This window comes from Pinus tabuliformis, chromosome J (genome assembly GCF_031772625.1).
Source record: "Pinus tabuliformis cultivar Carrire ecotype Pingquan chromosome J, CPIR1, whole genome shotgun sequence".
Classification (NCBI taxonomy): Eukaryota; Viridiplantae; Streptophyta; class Pinopsida; order Pinales; family Pinaceae; genus Pinus; species Pinus tabuliformis.
Genome location: NC_142295.1, coordinates 1,187,160,512 through 1,187,170,774, shown reverse-complemented (window position 1 = coordinate 1,187,170,774; position 10,263 = coordinate 1,187,160,512).

The window sequence follows — 10,263 nt, the reverse complement described above, 5'->3', positions numbered from 1 at the left end:
CAACAATAGGGGAAGTTTTCGGAAAGTAACAGGACAAGAAGTGGTATGCGGTATACTATGCCAAAAATAATTTGACACCTACTAAATTAAACTATACGGTAACAGAAGAGTATTTCTTGCTTGTTATTTTTGTTGTTAATAAATTTCGGCATTATATTATTGGATATTCTACTTTTGTGCATCCTGATCATGCAACAATTAGGTACTTGATGAATAAATTTGTAACCCCTGGGCTTGTCACAAGGTGGTTATTATTATTTCAATAATTTGGCATTACCATCATAGATAAACTAGGTAAGAATAACGTAGTTGCTGAATTCCTGTCTAGATCAGATACTAAAGAGAAAGGTACACTCATAAAAGATAGTTTTCCAAATGAATACCTTTTCGAAATTTCTACTCATACTCTGTACTACACAAATATTGCTAATTATCTTTCTACAGGGAAGGTACCCCAACATTTGTCATACAGGGAACAATGTATGATCATTCATCATAGTACCCATTATTGATGGATAGCAAGATATTTGTTTCATACAGGAATCAACCAGTAGATCCGATAATGTGTAGTAGAAGATGACATCTATGATGTCCTAAAGGTTGCTTACGATAGCCCCTATGGGGGACATTCTGCAGACAAACGAACTGGACATAAGGTGTTATAGATGGGATATTATTGGCCCTCCATCTTTTAGGATGCAAGAGATTATGTCCAAAGATGTGATAACTGTTATCAGATGGGTCAGCTTAGTCGATCAGATGAAATTCCTTTACAACCTCAAGTAGTCCTTGAACCTTTTGAGAAATGGGCTACTGATTTCGTTGGCCCATTCAATGCGTCTTCACTTCATAAAGTCCATATTTTAGTCTGCATAGATTATCTGATGAAGTGGGTCGAGGCTAGGGATGTGGAGAAAGCCATAGAACAACTTGTCTCAAACTTTTTGTTTGAAGAGATTTGCTAGATATGGCACCCCTAAAGAGATAGTTTAAGATGGGGAAGTGCAATTTACATCACATATGATATCAAGGATTATGAACAAGTATGGGATCAAGCATAGAATAAAATATCCATACCACCCTTAGGCGAACGGTCAAGTGGAAAGCATGAACAAGGTATTAGAAAGAATTGTCACAAAGACTATGGTAAAACATCGTCGAGAATGGGTTGAAAAAATTCCTGAAGCTCTTTGGGCATACAGAACATCATGGAAAGATACAACAAGGTTTTCACTGTTTGAGCTTGTATACGGTAAATATCCATTGTTTCTAATAGAATTTGAGATCAATTCACTCATAACAACTCTTGAAGTAGGATTGGACCTTTCAGAAGCTTAGAAATGCTGGCTAGAACAACTAAATAAACTAGATGAAATTTGTTTAATGGCTGTCTAGATAACTATTGTGATTCAACAGAAGAGAAAAAAATGGCATGATAAATTTATTAAGAATAAGGTGTTTCAAAAAGGATATTGTGCATTACTGTATGATTCCAGTTTTAAGGATTTTAAGGGGGAGCTTTTCTCTCGTTAGATGGGGCCTTATGAGATTCATGAGGTATTTGATAATGGAACTACCAGACTCGTCACGATCGATGATACACATGCTTCTTTTATTATAAATGGACATCGTCTCAGACTGTATCATCATCCATCCTCTAAAGATTCTTTCATTAAACATATCTCTGATAAATGTGGTTTGAAGGTTGTCAGTGTAGAGAATTCCTCCTCTGCATCCTTTGAATAATATATATATATATATATATATATATATATATATATATATATATATATATATATATATATATGTATGTATGTATGTATGTATGTATGTATGTATGTATGTATGTATGTATGTATGTATGTATGTATGTATGTATGTATATGTATATATACATATACATACATACATACATACATACATACATACATACATACATACATACATACATATATATATCTATATATATATATATATATATATATATATATATATATATCTATATATATATATATATATATATATATATATATATATATATATATATATATATATATATATATATATATATATATATGTATATATTGTTACCACTCAATTGTTTTCTTGCAGGTACTACCACTGGTGTTTATATACTACGGTGGTAAGAAAAATTTTCTAAGTACCTGGTGTTGTTACTCCTTCGGTGGTGCTACACTATGGTGAAATTTTTCTAAGTACCTGGTTCTATTAATCCTTCGGTGTTGTTTCTACTCCGATGTTGTTAATCCTCTAGTGCTGCTACCAAGTGGTGAATATTTTTCGAAGTACCCAGTGCTATTACTTCTTTGGTGTTGTTACTCCTCCGGTGTTGCTACTCTGTGGTGAAAATTTTTCTAAGTACCTGATGTTATTACTCCCTTGATGCCATTACACCATCAATGTGGTTACTCCTCTATGGCTATCACTCCGTCAGGTAAGTGCTAGGTATGTCCCCGAGCAGACTTTGCTTTGATTAGTAATTCTTTTGACATGACTTGAGGTGACTGCAGATGGTCATTTTTCAGTTGGGGGAGGTACAACTATATTTAAAAATGGTGGCGTAATTAATTTCAACAATGATTTTATGACATCATCATAAAACCTTGTGCGAATACATTCACTCCACGATCCACACCTTACTCTACAAATTCATCAATAATACTGGATATTAATGAACTAGTAGCTTCAAAGATTGTAGAGTAATTATCGTAATAGCTCACCATTATTTCCATAACATGTCGTGGATTTCTTCCATATTTCTAAAAAATTCCATTCATACACCTTACTATTACCATTTCCTATGCCTTTCTACAAAAATCTACCTACTGATACTCCCTTCCAATAGTTTTTCTGCTACGCTAAAGTGTTACTACTAAGATATAGTAAAATGAGTGGAGCGGTTGTGAGACATGAACCATAGAGCATAATTTTAGTCCGCAGTAACGCAGATGTATTGTAGGTATTTGTAAATTCAAGCTGGGATAGATACTTCGAGAGATTTCAGGGGTTTGACCAGACAGTTACAGCTGAATTTGCGTTAAACTTGGAAGAAGATCATTCCAGAGTTCGAGGTCTCAAGTGGACTGCCACAGGAAGGCAGAAGTGGTTTTCATGGAAGGTCCCCTTGCCAGAGTTCTCAGAAGTATTTTTACAAGTTAGGGAAACAAAAATTCAAAAAGGAAGGAGATATAATCGTAATTCACTACCTTATCATTGGGATGAAGTTGCATACATTGTGTTAAGATACATTACCTTTGAAGGGCTCTTTACAGTGTTGTGTAAGTATCATTTTAAACTGTTAGCGTCGCTTCAACTTCGGCATGTGAAAATCCATTCATTGGATATGTCTTTCTTCCTCTGGAAAAGCTTCCAACTGATGGCACAATCTTCCCGCCATTCTCGAAAAGTATTAGCAGTCCTCACAAATCATGGGTTGGTCTGGCTATTGGTAATTCAAGTGCTAGGTCAAACTCCTGTAGCTTGGTCACAATTCATTGAATTGTCAAAAGAAGAAATCGAGGGCATTATACCTACAGAGGAGAAGGATGATGAAGGATCAGGAAAAATGGAAGATGCCATAGCCAATGCTTCTCCACAAGGACCAGCATTTCCTATTGGCTCAGTCGAAATGGAAGACGCCACAGCCGATGTTGCCCCACAAGAACCAACATCACCTATTAGCTTAGTCGAGATGGAATATGTTACAACTAATGCTGTTCCACAAGAACCAGCATCGCTTGTTGGCTCGGTTAAAATGGGAGATACCACAACTGATGCTGCCACACAAGAAATAACATCGCTTGTTGGATTGATAGAAGTAGAAAGAATGGAAATTGATGACATGGTTGATGCTTCTTCAAAATTAGTTGACAATTCTCATGAAGGACTACCACCAACACCACTTGAACAAATGAATTTGAGGTCTGAAGAAGAAAGTGTATGTGGTGTTGCTACATAAGAACCAACACCACCCGTCCAAGAAAACTTGGGGTCCAAAGCAAAAGCTGTAAGTGGTGCTATCACACATGAACCAACACCACTGATTAGAGAAGCCCTAGAATTGGAAAAATAAAAAGAGCCTGCAACTGACACAGTTCTTCGGGAACCACAAGGAGACTTGGCTCAAACAACAAATGTAGGAGTTGAGGGGCATGATTTAGGAAGAATAGTCTAGACGGAAATGGGAGAAGATGTTATTCATTCTTCCCTTCTTGTAACTCTACCAAGAGGGGCGAGGAAATCTTGGACTCCTCTGCACTCATAGGAGGAAAAACTCATTCCCCCAATTTTAAAATCTGTTGGGACAATATTTGATGCATTGGTTGAGGCAGTCACTCAAGTACCGATACTTGTTATTGCATAGACAGAACAATTTAATAACATGGAAGTCAGCGCTGCTACACAAGAACCATGTGTAGATCCACCAATGGAAGACATTTAGGTTGACACCACTCCACAAAGGTTTGAGTCAAATTTTGTATAGAAAGTGGATGATCGGGTGGAAGAGAAAGCACAAGAAAAAATTTCTAAGGATGGTATTCAGTAGGTTGCTAAGACAACTCAAGAATTACCAAAAGACATAATGCCTTCTGAAAATGACCCATCAGAGCCAAAGGCAGTTCTAGAACACATGGAAGAATAGACGGGGGAAAAATAAGTTGAACATGTTGAACCCTCGACCGCGGTAATTCCAGAGGGAAATGAAGGGGACACCACTCAGGGTGATAAGAAAACAGAAGAAGTGAGAGTGAAGGTGGAGCTAGTCGATACCTGTGATGATGAACCACCAAGCCCCACACTAGCTACAAGACTAGTAGAGGAGTTCACTGTCAATCAAGAATTCATTGAACAATGTGAATGAAGGAGACCTCCCCTTAAGGAAAGGTATCAATCTTAGTTTAATGAACTTATGCAATTAAAAATAAACAATATGAGATTGAGGAAAATGGTGTTGTGCTTGATAAGAGGAGAAAGAAGGTACAAGAGAATATTGCAATACTTAAGACTTGAGTTTCTCCCTCAGCAGCTTGGACCAGAGACAATCCCACTGTTTCTGCTGCGGTACAAACAAAACCTATAGTCTATTTATGGGCGGCTCAAGAATTTATTTTTACTGCCGAGATTCAGAAGTGGCAAGCTGCGGCTATTCATCTTCAACAGGGAACAATTGTTGTGAAAGATCATAAGGAATAAGTAAAAAGAGTTCACAGCGAGGCTGTAGAAATCATAATTGGTTATGTAGACTGGTTGGATAGGGAGAGGCAAAAACGAGAAAAACAACAGAAGAAGGTTGGTCAACTGATAGAGCAGGTGCAAACACTAAAATTTGATGAGGATGAAATGTTTACCTTAACACAACATGTAATGGCTTATCACCTCCCCGCTCATAGTTATGCTTTGTTTCTTCATGAATAATACCTTCTCTTTTTCCTGAAAAGTATTCGTCTTAACATCATCCATGAAATCAAAGACCCTATATAGTTTCTCCATATTATAAGACTTCATTATGTCTTGAACCAACATTTAATGTGTGAAATGTATATGCATGATTGTATTTTGGAAAATAACCAAGCATTGAACCCAGTCCCCTATGTAGGGTATATTCAACTAAGAGTGTTTACGTCCTACACCATCAATCAAGTCAAGGGGAGGAAGGCCTCTGATACATTCAAAGAAAATCAATCTGCTAGGTCTCTTATTATTTGAAGAGGTCATTGTTAGTCTGGAACTATTTATAATAGGCATGCTACCTTCTTAAGGATTGAGGGGCATCCGGAAAAAATATTGGTGACTCAGAGATGGTGCACCAGGTTATGCATGACAGAAGTGGTTGATTTTCACGACAAGGCTCTGGATAGATGTTAGAGGAGATAGATGTTGTCATCATCTACTATCAGAGTGCAGGAACCTTTCAGGGCCCATAAATATGCTTGAGCACTGGAAAGATTGCCATGTTATATTTCCTACATCCATACCTGAGGGGTCCATTAGATGGGTTTGAGATTCTAGTTTCCCATCCTTTGGTTGCCAGAAGATCAATACACTCCTGCCTACAATGTAAAAAGTAATTGGTGGAAATACATCCTACTGATAGATGGATACAAACCCCTAGTGATAGATATGGCTGAGAAATATGATCTTCCTTAGTTGCATGCTAATCACAGTTGATTTAACCCATACATGTGAAGGAGATGGGTTGCATGAGGACATGTAGAAAGACCAGTTGGGGGGAGATGTTGGGAGCTAAATTTGCATATTTTTACTTGCCTTTTTATCTTTTTTTCCTTCACATTTGCACTCCTAACTAAGTTATTTCATATCTTATATTGCGTAGGTATACCTCTAATCATGTCTTTATGAACTAATTAATAATTGAAGCATAGTCTAGGGGATTATGACAAAAATCACTTTTAAACTTTATCTTATGTGCAAATTTCCAAGTCAAATGGCTAAGTTTAATCATCGAGCATGCATAACTATTATTGAATTGTAGTTGTAACGGCAGAACTGATCCAGAATTACTCTTTATATCTTTTGTATTCAGTTTTGTCTTATTACATCCATTATGTAATCGCAGGCAAGAGTTATCTTAATCTTAGGAACTGTTTTTTTATAAGAAAGGACAGACAATTTGAAACAGGGAGTTGGCATACGAGAGAGTTGAGATTTGTAACAGTGACTTTTATATTAATGAAATTTATAGCTTTCTGATCTTTCTCTGAGTTCGTGAGTTCATCACAGCCCTAATTAGGGAGTTGGCCCAACTCTCTTGATCAGGTGTTCTTGAGATAATGTGTGCTTATTTTCTTTTTCATGTATGTATTTCTTTTTCTCACTTTGATGGTTTGATGTAAATGTTGTTAATCAAATTGTTGTTACAGTTAATTGTTGTTGTCATTTCTATTTGTTGTTATAGTTAATTGTTGTTTTCATTTCCATTTGCTATTATAGTTGTTTATTGTTTGTTAATGAATCCTTGCCTAATTCTAGGTTGTACAATTGTCCCTACATATACATTGCATGTTGGCCTTACAATAACCAGTAGATCCCTGATTGATAATTAATGTGGGAAATGTTTGAATAATATCATTCACACTTGGAATCCAACAAAAACATCATGCAATATTATAATGTTACAATAAAAAAATTACTTGCCTTGGTGAATAAGGGAAATAAAGGCAAGGACATAGAATTCTAAGGCCAATTACTATTAGGGAATTATTAGCCATGCAGTTGAAAAGAAATTTTAGGAAAAGATGTCAAATTAATCAATCACACATGGGGAAGATATTTTCAGATGAGGAACCGAGAATTAAATGTCACTAGGTACTTAAAGAACTTGAAGATGTTTTTCTCAAATTATAAGTTTACCATCTAAAAGAAAATTTTATTTCTTTATAGAATTAGTAGTTGGGGTTTCCTCGATGTCCAAAACACCATAAATGATGAGATATTTTTTCTACATGGTGACTTATATTTTCCTTTACACTTAGTCACAGTGATGAATAAATACCCCTTACAAAGAATAGAATACTTCTTTGACTAGCTCAAGTGAGCTAAGTTGTATTCCAAGATTAATTTGAGATCAAGGTATCATCAAGTAATAATTAAAGAGGAAGGTATTAGTACATAATTTTCCCAAATTGATATGGGCATTATGACATTACAAGGCAAAAACCTTCTAGCTTATAATCAAGGTTTTTAGTTGTATAAATTTTGGAAAAAATTGTCAAAAAAATATCTGCTAAAATATTGGTTTGTGGGAGAGGAGCTTATAATGGAACTTCATCACAACTAAAAAAATCTAGTAGTTATTTATCACAAGTTGGAAATGGAGGAATTCAAATGGAGGTTGGTATAGATGATTACTTAAGGGATATGACTTCCATGGAGGGAACATTGTTAGTGCATTCCATAATGATGAGCTAAGGGATGATGCTCATATCATTGATACCTTATTCAAAAGCCTGAAATCTACTTCCACCACCCCTCTCTTTGAACTTGGTGGCAAGTCCAATTATACTTAGTTGGGGATAAGAATGTTCTTGTAAAATGTGACATAAAATTTTGTCCTATCGAATGCATGTTTCTCAGAAATATTGAGGTAGTTGACTTGAATGATTGATCAAGTTCCTTATATTTTGTCACACAATAAAATTTAAAAATGGTCAATTTTATGAATGCTAAATATTGACATTGTACAATTATATTCCCCACCAACTATAGGATATTCAAAGATATGGTTGTTCCAAGTGATAATGTCTTATCATGTAGCTACGAAGATGAAAAGTTGTTGAAATTGTTCACTTTTGAGTACATATCATATCATGCAAGTACGAATGATTGTATTCTATATAGAGGAGAATATGCAGATGAAGAGATATGTTTGAAATGTCCGCATGATAGGTACCATAAATAAATATAAAAAAATGGGTCAATCACATGGTCCTCCTCATAAGATATTGAGGTATATTGAAATAAATAATATACATGAGTGTAAATCGAATAGCAATGTACTTGGGTAAGAAGTGACTCATAAATTGTCCACATCGTTTCAAAGCCAAGTCTCATGCCTTTTTGCAACAAGTCTTCTACTGGCACAATTCCATAGTTTTTTTCCTTCATGCTTTAAGCCCCATTATAAATCATAAATTTAATATAAAGGGTTTTTTGTTCTATTAATTATAAACTCAAAGAAGTAAAACACCATATATGCTTACAATTTCCACAATTAATTTTTGATAAGGCCACATATATGTAGAATTTTGTAGAATTTTTCCTACAAATCAGCTAGCTTTGATACCATGTAGAACTTTTTCTACAAATCAGCTAGCTCTGATACCATGTAGAAATTTCCCACCTGTAGATCAACCTGGTAATGTAATGTACTAAAGCAAAACAATTGATCTACTTCTACAAACAATTTAGCGAAAGCTTAATCAACCATGAGAAACATCAATAAGAACACATATAGCTGATAAGAAGGAATCAATCACACATAACACAAGAATTTACCCAGGGAAAGCACCTGTCTAAAACCCCATCTCTGTGTTATCATACAAGTGGAAATATAGTCTAGATTACACAAAGCCTTTGCTCAGAAGCTATCCAACTCTTAGTACAATCCCTTTGCTACTCATAGATAGTTAAAGGCTTCTAACAAACCTTCTCCTCTACCCTCCTAGCCTCATATTTCTATGCACAGCTTTTCCTGGGTCCTCCAGTTGCAACCTGTGTGATTCTCACCTCACACACAACACTGAGCTATGAAATAACTACACAAACCTGAAGGAGATAAATCCTCATCATGGATGAGCTTCCTTTATAGGAAAAATATTCATCCAACTGATAGTACACTGTCCCTTCTCTAATATCAACTGGGTCTCTGACAAAATTGACATGCATCAATTATCCATGAGTGAATACACAATTATCTGAAAATAACAATTGTCACATGCATGCAAGCATCAACAAACTATATCTCATTAATTTAACAACTTGTTAAATTAATCTAACTGAACTTGACTAAGTTAAACTAAGTCAACTGATCCTCTTAATATAGAACTCATCCTTAATTCCTCAATCAGTGGAGCAAATCAAGGACACATTCCCCAATTAGTGGAGAAATAATTGCATGTTCTCACAAAGACTTCAAGTTTGATTTTCCATAACTAATTAACTCATGGAGATCAATTAATTAATATTTCAAACTGTTGTTGAGACCAAATTCATTTTTACTTCCTATAGTTAGACCAGGGATTGCTAAAAATAGGAAGGGACGTAGAAATGCTATTTTTAGAATATTCTATTTTTAGCAGTTTCACCTCTCACCCAAGGTGGCCAAAATGCTCATTGGCCAAACTGCTATTTTTAGCACTTTCTAAATTTAGCATTTCTTGTTGCAAATTTTTCAACACTCCTTCTCAACAAGAAAGGCTTCCTCTCGAACCTAATCTTGTAACTCTGGAATGTTTTGCATGCAACACATCTACCCAGTCCACTTGCTCCAACAACTCTTGGAACAAAAACACTCCCAAATGACCACTCTATTGGGCTAGAAACATACTCTGATGCTGAAGCTCTACCTACTGCTGACAAGTGTTCCCTCTCTGACATCTATGCTACTACAACATCTCCATGCTTCTCGCACCATTGCACACCTCTCTATGCCACCTAGCACTGTGTAACACACTTGTGCCTCTTGCATTGCTGCAACCTGCATGTTATGCATTGTCTTGGGAT